The following is an 18,078-nucleotide window of genomic DNA, read 5'->3' on the forward strand; positions in this document are numbered from 1 at the left end:
GTTTAGTAGCGAACGTTCAAAAACAAGGATTATGTCAATCAAGAAGCAGAGCGGGCCTACTGATATTGATGAATCCCGCCTGCGAGAACTTGTGTAAAAAGATCAGTGTGCAAATACTCGAGAGCTTGCCAAAGAATTAGACGTTAGTGCCATGTCCATTAGTTGCGCTGTGCATCACATAAACTTGACGTGTAAGTTCAATCGCGGGGTACTGAAGCAAATAAGGACAGACGCGTTCGGGGTTGCAATCATCTGCTCGAATATCAACGCAAGGACAAACTTCTGCACCAGATCGTCACTTGTGATGAAAAGTGGATTTACTTCAACAACACAGGCCGAAAAAGGGATTGGTCTGCGCCCGGTGAGCCCGTCGGCAGCGTCGCCAATCTCAGTTTGATTAACAAAAATACCATGCTTGGTATCTGGTCGGATTTCCACAAAGAGTATCTGAAAAAAAGATAAAACTCTCGGCAGTAAGTTGTACAGCTAGATGCTAGTCCTTGTTCACGCTGCTATCGTGGAAAACGTCGAACTGAGTTCCAGCGCAAACAGGTAATGTTCCATCAAGATAATAGTCCTAAATGAGGTAGATCTGTTTTTGGACTCGCGTCACCAAGTTTCTGGGCCTTTGAAAAACCACTAAAACTTTTGCAGAAAATCATAGATTTGGGTGGTGATTACTACCCGTACTAAAGGTACTGCTTTCGGGATAGGGTTCCCCTAACTCTATTAAGAACGTTTTCTAGCGGAGAACTTTCGTTACAACCAGATATTTCCGGTTCTGTGTGATGCATTACACAAAATAAATTCGCTGGATTCTGCTGTTTATGTGAAGTCTGTCGTTTTTGAGAACGTGTTTTTGTGCATGTAAAAATGATGTGGGGAGCCCAGTGAGAATTCGAACCTGTTACACGGATCTTAAGTTGGTAATCTTTTCTATAAAGCAAACAGTGGTTTTTCATGAGCATATAGTTGCAAACAAAAATTTAAACTTTGACCTCCCTATATTCTTGATGTATTGTCATGCAAAACGAAAAGCCATATTTTTAGAAAGTAAGTATTTTGATCGTTTCAAAGATAGAAAGTTTCGTATGGCATTATCTCGTGGTGCCATCTATTGTTTAATCTGCGAGCTATGAATTGTACTACATTCTGTTAGCAATGTAAAGTCTCCTTTTCTTTTATTAGCTTTTATTAGTCTACTATTGTTTTGAATTAGAAGAATTTTATTTATACCTCGAAAAATAATATTTTCGTAGCTGATTGCTCTGACACACACAGAAGACAGACATACAGAAGAAACTAAACACATGCACAGAATAAAAAAAAAAAAATTCCTTACTCGTACTGATTCTAGTTTCTTTTTTTTTTTTTTCCCTAATTCTCAAGCATTTTTTCTGTCTTACTAGTTTGACTTTTTGTTAACTATACGTTCATAACAAAAATTTGAAGATATCATCATAATATTCTTACTGAGACCCATTCCTCAAAACATACTTTTTATTACATTTAGTTTTGATAACAAAAGTGTTCTTTCTAAACAGCTGTTAAAACATCATGAGTATGCATTAATTGCAACACACTTTCAACCAGAGACTGTATAACGTGCAATCAGTTGTGCTGACTATTTCGGAGCTAGTTCCGTTTTTCTTGCGTCATGTCTTGAGTCGCATTCATAAAAATAACCTTGTTCACTCGTTACTTTTTTTTTCCACTTATAATACCACTGAGACCCCCCCCCTTCCTTGTGCTTTCTTCTTACTGTAGCTATTTTTTCGCGAACATCCTTAGAAGCAGAACCTCCTATACTCCACAATCTGCTCAGCTGTTGGAGGATACTAACGGACGGTTTCATAAGTGTACGGACTTTGACTAAAATTTGAATCCCATTAAGAGCTTAGATTAGCTTATTTGAATGTGACAAAAGGACAAGAAGCCCGGGGAAGCAACCTTTGTGGAGGACTTTCTAGTCTCGTCGAAAAGGAACAGTTACATGAATATTTTTTGATTTTTCTTATTCGTAATGTGAATATGAGCCAAAATCCCTTGAATGGTCTCCGAGAAGGCATCTCTTTCTGCAGGAAGATAGCCATCGCCTGCTTTTCGTATTCAACTAAACAAACAAAATTAAAAGGTGCGATATTGTTTTTCAAGGAATTCTTCAGTTTGTTTACTGGTAAGCAACGTACGCTTATAATCTAAATGAAAAATCAAAGAATCAGTCTCTTTAATGTTGTAAATCCTACTGTAGTAAAGCGAATAATAATTGTAAAAGTCGGTTGCAAAATTCTAAACTAAAGTTATATAACCTATTATCGCCAATCGTTAAATAGTGCCTCTTGTATCCTGATTGTTCGGAATATATTATGATTTTTGCGGATGAGAATGTACGAAAGAAAAGAAGATTGAAGGAAATAAGCCTAATAATAACGAAAGTGTATGCCTAAGAATCCTTATTTTCAACTTCCAATGTTAATAAAGCGTATGTAATATGTGTCTGTAAAAGTATTTAGATTTTGATCCTTGCCGCCTCTTAAAGAACGCTATTACAGAACTTTTTTCTGGAAATAATTCAGCTGGCCGTTTCCAGCCGTCCCCAAATACTTTAATCTACCAACTAATCCTGTGGTATTAATGTGATTTTGTTCTATTCGTAATCCAACTTTATTAAACATATTTATTTGGCAGAAAAGAAGACTTAATTATGTTCAATGCTAAATTACATTTGAGATATGAAAACAAAACTTCCTGCTCGAGGCTACAGCTCAACAGCTAAAGCATACTGCTCCATAATTTCCATTCCATAAAAAAATTCAGTTGAAAATGAAATTCGAGAATATCTCCATTCGCTTTACATTTGAATCTTATCTAATCAGGTGCACTTTTTACAAGTGCTTGTATGTTCTTAGCTTGCTAGGTGATTCTTGTAAAACACAGAAATGGCCATTGTTGAGAACATACAAGCAAATAGTTTTTTAAACTTTCAGATGTAGGAAATATTCTACGTATAGCAGACAGCAAAATTTTATAAGACTTTCTTGTCGATAATCAAAATAGAGAAAGTATTTCAAAATTATTTGTATCCTCCAAGTCCACTATATCTTGTTTCTATTTATATTTCAAACAATTTTTTATTCTAAACGTTTAAACGCCTGATTTATATGTTTGCTCTTTACGTTTTCGCAGTCTGCGTGGCAGTTATGAACACGAAATGTAATTATTCTTTTCATAAGTTCTTATTAACATATAGAGCAACGCCGTAAGATGTCTAATAATCCGTCATGCCTTTTTGGAGACTGCCAGTTGCCAGTGAAGTGATAAAACTACACTGGTAGTTCTTTACGTTAAACGTTTAAACGCGTCATTTATATGTTTTCTGTTCACGTTTTCAAAGTATGCATGGCAGTTATAAACACAAAATGTAATTATTCTTTTCCTAAGTTCTTATTAACATATAGCATTCATTATATACCTACGAGAATCAATAGTGATAATTGACAATTAATGTTAAATGCAGAGGAACAAATTATCTGTAAGATAAGTACTGTCCTCATATGAGGATACTGCTAGCGGCAAAAGTCTCTTTTGTGAAAAGCCTCAGAGCGTTCTGGGTTCTTACTCTGTCTGAAACAGTTTACGGACTGAATTAATTACGCTCTTTTAACCTTTTGGTTATGTTTTACGCCTTCTGATTCGCTATAGTTGAAGCGATATCAGAGGAACTAAAAAGTCACTGGTTCTTCAGCTCCCTACATTCGAGAGGCCTTGGTGACAGACACAGGGCAGATTGCTAAAATCTCTTGGCACTGGTCATGGAGTTGTGACTCTTATAATGTCAAGTGGCGGCATTATTGAACAAGTTGTTGCTTCTGCAATGTCAGAGCACATCACCTCACGCCACGGAAATGCTGGAAGATTGCACTTGTAAGGGGATAATACACATGAATTTCTTATCTTTCTTGTAGACCGCAAGGATCTTATGCTATATATTTTTTCATTACTGAGAGCTCCACCGAAGTGAATAAAAATCCTGAACACTGCTAGGCCGATCCAGGCTCTTATCCCCGTTGGCTGGTTGGCTGCACCTACGTTTTAATATTTTTTCTACTGATTACGTGAATACGAGCTAGTTGCCATAGTCAAGTAATCCATTCTTTAGCACTTATATATATATATCTCATCTGATTAGGGATGAATATTTGCGTTCTTTACAATATTTTACAATATTTATAATATTTTTTACTATTTCTATTTTTTCCAAGCAGGTAACCTTCTTTTTTGGCTTTAGTTCAAGCGACGTTGATCACGCTTTTTTGCAACGAGTAGGGAAGACGAGTTTGTTTCTTCCTGTTTTACGCGTATAGCATTCACATAAACCAAAGTTAAATTCATTAATAGTTGTCAGTTCTGACATTTCTAGCCTTTTTTTTTTTTTTTTTTTCAGAAATAAACACTTGTTTGGGGCAAATACTATATTATAACATCAGTAAATAACTGTTGAAATACATTTTTTTACATTCTCTCAAAAATTTAAAGGGAAAAGTTTACGTTGTTTACACATTTTAAATGCTTCTAACTTCTTTAAAAATTAGAATATTTGAACTCGGTTTTTTGCATATGATGTAGGTACGTATATGGAATATTACGAGAGTAAAAAAAAAAGCAAGTTCAATATTTTGGTTGATTTTTAACTATTTTAAATCCCACTGTCCCATTAATAACATAGAATAAGTTAGACAGCTTGAAACTTGAATTTATTGTGTGTGAATCTGTTAAAATTTTAATTTTAAAAATATTACTATATCTCACATAAGTTACTTTCTAAAATATTCCGAAACTTTCAACTATGTTCGATTTGGGGTAAGGCGGCAGCCTAGGCACCCAGGTGTATCAGACACAAGTCCACAAAAAATATTTTTTCCATTTTAGGTTTAGTCACTTAAAATTTCTCTCTAGCGAAAGAAATTCAGTCTGATTCTGAATATTTTCAATCAAGTCTATCGCGTTGACGTATTCACCTGGTTAAAATTTTCCGAAGTGAATAAATCTTCTAAAATTTCATCTGCCTCCGAAGCCTCCATTTCAAATTAAAAAAATTAATTTTCTTCACGGTAATTGTCAGAAACCAAGTCCCCGAATCGTTTGAAACCATAATCACTTCAGCATAATCACACAGTTGAATCTCAGAGTCTAGATGAGTCATATTCAAATCTAAATTTTAAATATTGTTACTTGGATTTCATAAGCTTTACTGGCTATTTCATTTTTGTTACTGTATATGTTTCCTCTTACCTTAAGTTGTTGGGAAACAACTTAACCTACTAGAAATGTTAAAGAAAAACTTAAAAGGGAAAACATAAACTAAGTCCAAACATTCATAAAGTCTATAACATGTTGAAGATTATTCTAGTCCTTTGATAGGCCTGATTTCTTTTCCACTTCTGGTTTTTATGCAGAATACTTCTGACCAATTTCTGTATTACTGGTGGTGCTTTTGATGCTATATTTCTATCTTTCTCAGAATCATTTAATCATTAAACCAATTAGAGGCCTTCAAGACAGCATCCAAAATCAGTTATTGCAAGTCTGGGAGAGGACGCTCCATACTGGAAATCTAATAAAATCGTGTCAATCTTTAAATCCAGATGAGTAATATCATTTTTAAACAAGTGCACTAAAGCTTCCAAATGCTGAGTAAACAGCAGAATTCTGTCTGACTAGAAAATCCATTCTTTTCAAATATTCTTTTAAATTGCAATTGTACCTCGTTATAACAAGGAACAGAGTCATATTTCGACTACATCCTTTACTCAGTAGACGAATAAGAAAGGTTTGTGGATAGTTAGTGAAGGCACCAGGAAGCAAAGGTGTTTGATCAGCAAACGCAAGATACATTATGAGACCTTATTTCTTTTTCCTGACTTTATGTTTTATCAGTTCACACAAAGAAAACTCGCCAGTAATTCACGAAAACTTTGCATTAAGACAATTAAAGATAAATCTTTTTATCCAAGCAATCAACCGTATCGCTTTGCCATAACTTGAAAAATAATAATAGTACCAACTTGATCCGTAATGTCTGTATCCATTATTTTTCTTTTCATCAGTTTTGAAGCTACAAGTATTTGAGTAACTTAGAGAACAGATAGAAGAATGCCCATCAGATTTTACTTTTCTCTTTTCCTTAGATATAGAATGTTCATCAAAATTTTGTTGTGATGAGCCAGTTAAAGGAAGTTTCTAATAACCAAGTGGGTTTCTCCCACCATTTTCTTGATAACAGCTGTTTAGCAGAACATTATCGAGAAGGAAAATCAACTGGATTTTGGATCCCAGGAAGTTTCCATGCAAGAGGATCTGTTAAACTATTTGTTTCATTCACTTCGTTCTTCACAAATACCGTCCAAGATTATTTACGCTGAATCCACCCTAAGACAACCGTAGAGACAGTCCAATAACGTTGTTCAACATCTTTCCATTGAAGCCCTTCCATAACAGATCCACACAAACGAGCTCCCACCAAAGCAGCCATAGACTCCAATCAAGGGATAGTCATGGGTTTTACAGAAGCCACTCTAGCTTTGGCCGCTAGGAGATGAACTTGGACATTCTCCGATGATTCCACACGAATGTAAAGAACAGCTGCGAAGACCGAATGACTTAGCATCACAAAACGTACGGAGAGAAATGTTTTGTCTACTTGGTTCAATTGAAAAACATCGTGATACGGTCAGTTCCATCAGAAAATGAAGTTCTGAAAACCAGCTCATAAATTCTTCTTTTGTATTAGCGTTGATTTCAGAGTCCCAAGGTATATCCTCTTTGGTACAACTCTGATATACGCCCTAATTTCACCAAATGGGGCGATATGTGTTCTGCGCTGGTTTTTGGCGCGATTGCGTGTTTTATGGCAACCCTGTTGACGTTGAAAAATCTTTCGCTGGAGATCGTTGATTCGCCTCTGTGTCTCAGAAGATGGGAGGGAAAGATAAAATGGTAGAAGTTGTTGAATTGAAGTTCGGTAAAAGGAAATATCATTTTGGCCATCCTGTTGAGGGGTAGTAGGTATTTGGAAGTGTGGAAAGCGGGTATTGGGAGATTATTTTTAATAGCTGTGCATGATAGAAGTATGGATTTGTGATTTTATTTATTTGTGAACCATAGTATGAAGTATTTAATGTAATAATATTTCTGGAGTGTGTCTGGCTGTCATGTAAATACGATAGTGAGTACGTGGCGGCATGTTAAAGGCGGTATGAAATTGGCATTTTTGCTGTTCGAAAAAGCATTAATTCATGCTAAGGACGTTTTATTTTATTCTTGTTCTTATTTTGTAGAATGTTATGTTCATTGGTTCTTTACAATGAATTTCTGTCGTTATTGTTGTTTTTGAAACAGAACGCTGTGTACATGGTATTATTTGAAATTTATTGTTGTTATGTTAATTTATTAAAGCGAGGTGTGCGTAGTTCGTAGATTCGTTCGTTGCCTAGATTGTGCCATTCGTAGATGTTTTTTTAAGTTAAAACATGTCGCTATGTACATGGATTCTTGTCAAATATTTCTGGTTAGAAACTTTACGTTTTTGCTATCTAAATGTTTTGTTTTTGTTTCGGATTTTTAGCTTAAATTGTGTGTTCAAAACGTAGTTTTTGAATGTGCGAAAACCGCGTTTTTGGAGACATTTTAGGCTTAAAGTTCGAAATGTAGACAAAAAATTTAGATAGTAATATGGTAGCGTGAAGTTTCTCGCCAAAAATATTTGACGAGAAATTTGGCGACTTGAGGGCGCATATCAGAGTAGTTCCTTTTCCTTCCACATCTTTTGCAATAACAATTTGGGTATCAGCAAAATAGGACATAATAAACCAACAGGATCGAATACCTTATGAGTGACAGAAAGAATTATTCTTTTGAAGAAAATTTCAAATTTATAGCTGTCTAACCAGTCCAGATTTATGATCAGCGTATCCTTTTTTCTATCCCATAAAAGTCCTAATACAGAAGTAAATCAATCAGGACCATTATCATTGGTGTACTGCCAACCTTTCAAAATGAATTTTCCTACACTCAGTATCGCTTGAGACGTCTCAATAATAGGTAATATATCACATGTATCGTTTAAGCTCGTTACTAAATGATCAAGGTACAAACTCGAAAGAAGAATCTTAACATAATCTTGATTATATCTGGCATCATTCAAATATTTTCCCAAATGATAATGTATAACTGCTCTCAAAAGAAAAGGCTGCTCTTTACACCAAAGACTAATCTGTTGTCTTGCATTACCTTAATTTCGTTACAGTCGCTATCATTCCACCAAAAGAATCTCAGATAGTTTCCTTCTTCTGGCCGATCGTCGCCTTGCAAAAAGACCTTTTCAATATCTGCAATAACACCATATTTAAATGCTCTAAATCTCAGAAAAAGACATGGAATGAGTTCTAATAAATTGCAAACGGTTCTAGACACTGGTTCAAAGATGGAGATCCAATTTGCTTAGCAGACGCATCGAAATACTGGACTTACTTTGGTAGTGTCATGTTCCTTAACAGGTCGGAGGGGAAGAAATTGCTGGTGCGAAACATGTACATCTGTGACATCATCTATTATTCCCAATTCAGTCCATTGTTTAGAGACATTATACTAGGTATCAAATAATTTTTCTGAATTCAGCCTTTTTGAGACTTCAAGTCTTCTTATCGCTTTTGTTGGCGGGGAGAGGCAAATGATCGCCTTTCCACGGTAAGGGGGCAATTTCGTACCGTCCATCATCCTTGATTCTTAGAGTATCTTGAAAATATTTCTTCGTAAGAAATTCCTTTCCCTTTCGTGATTTTACTTCGACTGGATTGGATATTCCTAAGATGTCTAAGGAAAAAAGGTCAGAAATATTGGCATCTTTCACAAACATTGTTACAGTCGTGATCGTCGTATCTTCCCTTTCAGTATTCACTGGTGTTTTTCCGATCAGTATCCAACCCAGGTAAGTCTACGGCTACAATACCACTAGAAAGTACTCTTTTTCTGTCGGTGAAAAGTCAAACAGCCACATCTACACCAATTAAAAGATCAATAAGCCCTGATGAATCTTCAGTGTCATAAAATTGTATATTCATGGACTGGAGCTCTTTAATACATGGCCCATTTAAGGCAGAAAGTACAGCATCACAAATTCAATCTTGCTCATAAATATCAAAAGTACAAGTGTGATGTAGCCGTTCCTCAATAGACACAAATGCCGGCTAGCTTTAAAAGGATTTATTAACAGAGCACACAGGAACGGTTACAAACAAAAGAAATATACATAAAAATGAAACATATACCAAATGGAACATCAAACATTGAGAATAACATAACATAGTAAGCTATCATCATGGCGGCTGGAGGTCGACTGACGTTTTTTCATATCGCCACGAGATGGCGTTTAAATAAAATAGTTCGGTTACAGTCCATGACATGAATAAAATAGTTCAATTACACTTAAATAGGTCTGTTACATCCTCCCCCTCTGACTTCGTAGACGTCTCGGCAAGAAGTCAGGAACTGACCTTTGTCTACTTTGTGCAGCGGGCGGAGAATCAGATGAATGGGCTCCAGTTTGACAAGCAGGAAATTTAGCGTCACCAGCACCTTCTGCAACAGGTGCAGATTCGGGCGGTATTACACGTTTCGGGCGTCCTCTTTTCTTTAAGGGAACCATTGAAATTACACGAGCTGAGTTTTGCTTATTTCGATCTTGATATGGTTTCAAGGCTGAAACATGATACTTGCCGAGAATTTTGTCTGGTTCATGAGGATCGGCAATATCATATGTGGTTGGAGATCTTGTAGTCACTATTACATAAGGACCATCTCTCTTGGGCATGAATTTAGCAGTTTTCTTCAGTGGACCTTTGTTGATTGGGTGGAGGGTGACCCAAACTTTATCTCCAGGAACAAATTTCGGTGTTTCTCTTCGTTTTTTGTCAGCATATCGTTTCTGTTTATCTTGATGCAATTCGACTCTTTCTCGTACCTGTTGTACATTTCTTGCAAAACGTTTCAAATATGGAGTAATTTCGGGAACAAAATTATCGTTCTCAATTACGGCTTTTATATCATGCTTTACATCATCTAAGGTTCGTAACTCTCGTGCAAATTGAAGAAAAGAAGCAGAATGTCCAGTTGAATCACATTTGACTGTATTCAAAGCAAACCTTATTAATGGCAGTTTATCCTTCCATGACTGATGGTCGTTACCAACAAGTATTGCTAAACGTGGTTTCAGATCTCTATTCTTCCTTTCAACTGGGTTAGATTGTGGGTGATAGACAGGAGTAAGACTTTGATCAATGTTCAAGATATAGCATAGTTGTTGCATAACAGCACTAGTAAACTGGGTACCATTATCACTTATTATTTTCTTGGGTAACCCAAATCGAAGGGCGACTTCCTCCAAAAGAATAGTGGCACATTCTCTGGCCGTGGCTTCCTTTAAAGCAAATAGTTCTGTCCACTTCGTGGCACAGTCCTGCACAATAAAAATCCATTTTTCACCAGACGGTGTTTCATGAAGGGGACCGAAAAGATCAATTGACAAGGTCTCAAAACGTTGAGCATAGACTGGAGTTTGAAGGAAGCCTGATGGCTTTTGATTAGTGGCTTCTCCCCCTACTTTGAAGACAGTGTGATATTTGTTAAGCAATGCATCAGTTGCAAGCCGTTGGGCTGTAGTTAATTGCTGTCCTTCATTTTCTCGTAGTCGGCAGTTGTTTACAACAACTGGGGTTTCTTCCAGTACTTGGGATTGATGAGGTTTCACGAAGCTATATTTTCTTCGAGGTTCATCAGAAAAGTTCCACTTATTTTCAGCAAGATTTAAAACAATTTTAGCTTTTTGAAGAAAGTCAGTTCCTAACAGAGTCGAGTTATTTTTGGCATCAGGCAACACAAGGATCGGAGTTTTGAACTCTCTGCCTTCGAGAAGAATGATTTGTTCGGTGCGAAGTACCTCTTTTTCAGATACCAAACCATCAGCGAAAGACACCTGTAGTGTTGTCTTTTCAAATACTGCATCTTGTTTTTGCAGAATATGATAGAGGGATTCACTTGCGATTGAGTGACTAGCACCAGTGTCGGCGAAAGCTGTACCGGAAACACCACCAATACTAATTGGAAATACAGCAGTCCGAGTGGAAGATAAACAGGATCGGATTTGGATAGTGCGAAAATTTGATGAATTTGAAGTCTTTGGGGGGTTACAGTCTGGACATTTAGACTTGATAAAACCAGTTTTTCCGCACCCATAGCATGTTAAAGGAGGTCGCTTTTCCTCTGTTTGTTGCTGAACACGATTTGAAAAGGTTTTATGAGTTTCCTGTATGTCACTTGTTCGATTTTCTACTTTGTGTTTGGACGGATTAGTTGGTTTGTAAGAATAGTTTCGCCTGCCAGGAAGCTGAGTTTTATAGTTCGTATTTTTAATACGTACAGCTTCATAATCATCCAATTTCTGTACTAATTCAGATGAACTCTTTATTTTTCCCCAAGTATCAATAAAATGCTCCTTAACGTCACTACTGACTCTTCTTTTAAGCTGATCCGTCAGGACCAAGTCTTTGAGTGATTCAAAGTCTGTAACATCGAGACTATGGAGCCACTCTTCGAGATAATTGTTTAATTCGTAAGTAAAATCTTTCCATAAAGACCCAGGGTGTTTTTGGTGTGTAGTAAGTTTAATGCGAAATGATTCAGCATTTAATTTGAATCTTTGTAGCAGAATCTTCTTGATGTAAGAATAATCTTCTAATTTGTCTTTTGGTTCTCTTAAAATAATTTGCGAAATGTCTATAGGCAGAAGAGGTAGGAGATGAGTGATATAATCTATTTGTTTTATATTAACTTTCTCACATTGTCTTTCAAAAATTTGCAGGTAGGTTGCAATGTCAGAAGTTCCTGTAAATTTAGGGATTAGGTGTTGAATATTTGTTCCAATAGCTGCATTTGAAGCAAAGGCGGCATAGTTAGGGTTTGAGCTAGCAGCTGCCAGGTTTAATTTTAAACGTTCCAATTCTAATAAAAGTTCTTGTTCTTTTCTTTGACGTGTCTCCAGATCGTTGCTTTCACGTTGTTTTTGTTGTCTAGTTTCGATTAAAGTTTCCAGAAGATTCCTGGTAAAAGCCTCATCATAAGTGTCAGAATTGACAATAAGATCTTTAAGATCTATTACTCGCATAGTGTCGTTTACAGTGAAACCCAGTTCTGCAGCGAGAGTTTTTAAATCCTCTTTTCGTGCTTTGGCTAGGTAAGCCATAATTATATGAGAGGTCAGGGGGGAGGGAAAAAATGCAGTTGAATTTGTTGTTATTTCGATTTTATTCACAATACAGTATTTTAGAATTAATAATTATACCTTTAAGTAAAATGTATATACCTCTAATAAACAGCATGTATGAATGTAAACAATGTTACTCGTACATTTATATACCACTATTAAACAGTATTTATAAATGTAAACAATAATACTCACAAAGTTTATTATTTCGAAGTCGTAAAAATATCATAAAATGCCCTCATAAATTCAACTTGTATCAAGAAAATAACATATAATAAATTGCTCAAAAATTGTTTACTACTTAGCAAAACATACAAAAACATAGATAAATGTCTTACCATAAGCTTTTATATTTAAGCTGAATTCTTCGAAATCTTAATCTTAACAAAATATTAAGCTGATTAAGCAACACACACTTAGTAACTCTTTTACTTTATTTAAATAGTCATTCGATTTTATTCATAATTATTTTCTTTCGCTTCAAGAAATATTTTCAAGACATGCATTCATTAAAGGAAAACAATCGTATTTTCTTAAAGTATTATACTATAATCATTTTCTCAAAATGTTCGTCGAAAGATAAATCAACAAGTACAATATTTTACTTTATGTAGAATAAAACATTTAATAAGGAACAACAGCACTCAAAGGAAATAAAAATAATAAAAGATTTGACGTAAATACATCATAAAGCATCGCTAGTCTAAACATTTCCGCGGGGGGAAAACATCTGCTGCTGTATGTCAGAATCGAAACTAATAAATTCTAATGAACAAACGTCCATGAATATATTCAAACTTTAACATCAAAACATGTATTCAGTGAAACAATATTATTCACAAATTAATTTACTATGCGCATTAAAATTTTAAAATAACAAATTACAATTCAAGAAATAACGTTTGGTTAACAGAAAGCTGTTTGCTTTCGTTTAATACTCTTATGTAGTATCAATAAATGAGATTTCAGTAAAGAATTTACATTTGCTTTAAGAAGCAGCTTATAATAAATAATCAGTTTAAAAGAACTTTAAACTCAGATTAAACGATAATGTAAACGAAACTTATCTTTTCCGTTGAAATTGTCCAGTTGATGATTCGATGTGCTAGCAGCACGGTATGACAATTTTAATTCCAGAACTGGTTTCCAGAATATTTGACCAGTAGTCCACACCTGAAAAGAAACTGAGCCGATCTCCAGCAACTAAAAGTTAAATTCGGGAGTAAGAGCTTGTTAAAGCCAAACAGAAATTCTAAACATTTTGTTGCGCCATTTTGGATTCAAATTTAGTTGGGCGCCAATGTGATGTAGCCGTTCCTCAATAGACACAAATGCCGGCTAGCTTTAAAAGGATTTATTAACAGAGCACACAGGAACGGTTACAAACAAAAGAAATATACATAAAAATGAAACATATACCAAATGGAACATCAAACATTGAGAATAACATAACATAGTAAGCTATCATCATGGCGGCTGGAGGTCGACTGACGTTTTTTCATATCGCCACGAGATGGCGTTTAAATAAAATAGTTCGGTTACAGTCCATGACATGAATAAAATAGTTCAATTACACTTAAATAGGTCTGTTACACAAGTAAAATTATCGTCTAAACTCTTTAGCTTAATTTTTAGACATTATGCAAATTTTCAGGTATTCGTTTTCCTCTAAAAAGGGCGAGGCATAAAATCTGTTGTCTAGAAGGTATCAGGCTTAGAGTAAAAATTTAATCCTTCCTTAAATACGATTTTTGAGATCCTGTGTTATATAAAGCTCGAACACAAAGTGTACAATTATTTCCAATTAATTTTACTTTTAGGGTTTTCAAAAGTACTTGTGGTTTGTTGATAACACTAGAAAGATTCACAGAACCTTCTTCCTTGCTAGTTTCGTTTTCATTGCTGTTTAACATACGGCTTCTTAACATTTGTTTTATTTTTAAGCAATTCTATACGCATAATTACGCTGTGATTCTTATGGTAAAATGCACATTTAATAGCACTTCTGCATTTATTTGCACAGTGAACAGCGAAGCAGTGCCTTTTATTTTTTGCAAGTTTTTGTCTTTCTGAAAATGGCATTTATTGAGCCTTAAAACAATTAAATAAATCATCTTTTCCACTGCAAAAACACGCACTTCTTAGTAGGAGAATCAACATTCAACAAACTTGCTGTCGTTCGTAAAAAGTTTTAATATTAGATTTAATTTCACGGGTCACTTTGTTCTTCAAACCAAAACCAGCCATAGCTAAACTTATGAGTTCTTCGGATTCTACTTCTAATTTCAAAAATTTTAATAAACTGTCCAGTCTACATTTTGGGTCTGGACCATGGTCAACATTTGCACTTCTTTGATAGGCTCTTAAAAAATCCTCACAAGCAAGATTCAACTAAAGGAAAAAGAAGTTCAGCACTTTTATCTGTAATGAAGCCAAAGGTTTCCAGAGCCCGAATTTGTTGTTCCAAATTATCATACAATGCACATACGTTATTAGAATTACTAGAATTTGCATTTCTCAGGACCAATTTTAACAATTCTCTTTCATAAACTTCCACTTGCAATTAACAGCTGTAGGGAGAAACTTTCTGTAACCTCCCTTGCAAGCGAACCCTCAACAGTCGCTTGTAATAAAACAAGAAATTTATCACTATCAGAAATCAGAATATTTTGTTCAATTTTTTTTTTCAAACTGACTACAAAAAAATAACCATTCTTTAATTTCACTATCAAATTTTCGTAATTCGAGCTTTGGAAGTGTAAATGTACGTTTTCATGCATTCCCATTAACAGATTCATACAAAATTAAACTTGAAGTACTTACGTTCTGTAGGTTCTGAAGAATACCTTGCACTTTAGTTCAGTTCTGATGGTCTTGTCACGATCATCTTCAATATCATCAAATTCTGCTTCAATTTCGTTTTCGCACAGTGTGCTAAGAAAATGTACTTCCAAACGTTGAGCTTTCAAAGCAAAAAGATTAAGCTCCGCCTGTAATTCAGAAGAATCTAACTCACTTTTCCTTAAAATTTCTTCTAAAACGTTGAAGGATTTTGTAAAAGCAGCTCTGTGAATCTTCTTTTCAAGTTTAAAAGCTCCTTTAGCTTCCATTTTACATTTTAGAATTCCAAACTAACGTCTCTTGTGTCCCGCCGAGGGTACGAATAAAATGTTCGCTTTCGCGTCGAAATAAACTATTACGCTACCAGCGTAACACAGACTCGCTGGTATTTTTTTATTAGAGACTAATAAAAATATTCTAAAGTATTCATTTATTTGAAATAAAATATAACTCATGTAAATAACAAGTCATTCTTCTTTATCAACCCTATCTAACTGCACAAACATTTTTTGCTTATTCTATAAATTGTTTTGTTGCCACTTCCAAGAAACTAAAGTAACAATAATTGTTAGTGGCCAAACGACATAAGTAAAAAAATAAATTAAAGCACTTATCAAATACAAACTACATTCATTTGAAATCCAACACCTTCAATATCAAAAATTCGTCATTCATTAATAACGTTTGATGTCATCCATGTAGAAAAATTAACTTCTTGACATAGCATTTCAAAATGTGTTCAATTCTTCAAGTTCAGTTTTTAGTTTAAATAATGGCTAAAATTTTACATCTTTGAAAATCTTGTACTATATTTTAGCCTGATGTTCTTGAAAGCTTTCAGTTTCGGTTTTAATATTCGTTTGGATCAAGAAACGCTGTGTAATATTTCTTTAAGCCATTTGGCAACAGAATGATTGTTTTTGCGGAAGTGCAGCCGAACGATTTTCCATTTTGTTTATCATTATTTTCAAAATATAATTTTTGTACTTATAAAAATTTCTTATACTGAAAGTTACAATAATTTTGTGAGGAAAGAAAAGAAAAAAAAAAAAAAAAAGACCGGGAGATGAAGGATTCCTATAAAAACGAAGAAAGGTAAAAATTGAAGTTTGAGAATTTCTTTACGGTATATCTCCAAATTTGGATACCCACACCTAAGCTTCTGTTATGGTCCGATGATTTCGCGTCTTGCATTAGCGGACAATACCTTACCGAAGCATAATAGAATGAAATTGGCTATTAATTTCTTGTATTATTTTCTTTGCGTCCAACTGAGTTTCACCTTTCGCTGGAAAGTTGAGTTACCTAATAAATGAGAACTTTATGTTAAATGTTAATAAGTTCGTGTTTCGTCTAATTTCCCACTATTAATTATTCTTAGATTTTATATTGTTAAGTTAAGCTAGAAGACATTTGTATTGTATTCTCTATTGTGTTAACGAAATTTGTTTCGAGTTTGCTTTGCTTAATGGTAAGTAGGAAATATTTTCAGAAGCCAAAAGCATATCGTCTTATTTGCTCATTGTTTTTAATTGTCATTAGGAAACGTATTCTTACTTTTGATTACATTTAGCATTTTCGAAATTTTTGTGTGCATTTCTCGGTTGTTGATTTACTTTCGATTTGTTGTATTTCGTATTTGCTTGTTATATTTTTAACATTATTGTGTGCTTTAAAATTCTGCTTTTAATGCAGAAAAGTGTAAAATTTAAAGAATTTTGAGTAATATGTGAGTGATTTGTACATTATATTTCTGTTCTGTGATCCGTTAATTTTGTGGTATGATAAAATTAATGTGATAATCACTTACTAAGCAGATTTATAATGTTATGGCTTTTATTATCAAGTTCTTGAATTCGTGTTTCATTCAAATCTGCTTGTATGTATATATGTATATACATAAATAAATAAAGAGTTAATTTAAAAAAATCCAAAAATTATTTTTAGCACATTCAAATAATCAAGCATTAAAGTTACCATTAAATGTTAAATTATATAAATAAATTTGCTTCCAAATACCAAGAAACTTTTTGCATGAAAAATATAATATCTGTACATGAAATGTAGTAATATATATATAATATAATATAATAATGTCAGTGCATGAAAAATATGATTACAAATTTTATATATATAATAAATATAATACTGAAATACATGAAAAATATGATTGCAAATTTTATATATACAATAAATATAATACTGAAGTACATAAAAAATATAGCAAAAAATAAATAAATAAATGCAATAAATTTTCAAAAACTAATTCATCTGAACTGATAAAGAAGGTAACTTATTATAAATGTGACTTAATAAGTCACATTTATAATATCTAAAAAATGTGTCTGTGTTCTGCAAGTGCTTTAAAAAATTCTCTCGTCTAATTAATAAAAGACTTTCTAGACCATTCACAAAACTTGCCCAGCCTGTTTTTGGATTTTATTAAAAATGAAGTAGAATAACTGCAAATTAACAGATTCATTATGTTTACAGTAATGTGCTAAAGTGCATATTGTAATTGAAAAAAACAAAATGTTACAGAAATATGCAAAATATAAATAACACAAAAGTTTTTTAAAAAAACTAAAACTGTTCAATAATTAAATTAATAATTATAAACAATTTGCATCAAACTTTATACGATAAAGAATGCTTAAGGATGAAATTAGGGAAATTTACCTCTCTCTCTCTCTATATATATATATGTATTTATATAAATTCTTAAAGAGTAAGCGCTAATAGGAGAAACTTGGGGGAAAAAGTTAAGTAATTTTAAAAATTAAATTTCCTTAGATAATATAATAAGAATTTCCTTTTACTCATGACCTAGTATTTGATTATATTTACCTTTATTTTCCTAGACCTCGAAATTGATATTAATATAAAAATTTATAATTTATAATGATATATATTTAAGATAA

At 33.8% G+C, this 18,078-nt stretch overlaps 1 protein-coding gene across 5 annotated transcripts in view; it reads left to right on the forward strand.

Annotated features, from left to right (window-relative positions):
• The window catches only part of RapGAP1 (Rap GTPase activating protein 1), a 191,822-nt gene that overhangs the window by 73,402 nt on the left and 100,342 nt on the right, over positions 1–18,078 (forward strand). For 3 of the 5 annotated variants that reach the window (XM_035352855.2, XM_035352861.2, XM_035352860.2), the window contains exon 1: positions 16,072–16,252. The exons of 1 other annotated variant lie outside the window; for it this stretch is intronic. The gene's annotated coding sequence lies outside the window, so the exon portion shown is untranslated. Of the gene's footprint in view, positions 1–16,071; positions 16,253–16,309; positions 16,629–18,078 lie in introns of those variants that run through there. One more of the 5 variants, XM_035352859.2, reaches the window with a different exon arrangement.

Source organism: Stegodyphus dumicola, chromosome 5 (assembly GCF_044657685.1).
Source record: "Stegodyphus dumicola isolate Sdum_Otavi_A_Nest chromosome 5, ASM4465768v1".
In the NCBI taxonomy this organism is placed as follows: domain Eukaryota; kingdom Metazoa; phylum Arthropoda; class Arachnida; order Araneae; family Eresidae; genus Stegodyphus; species Stegodyphus dumicola.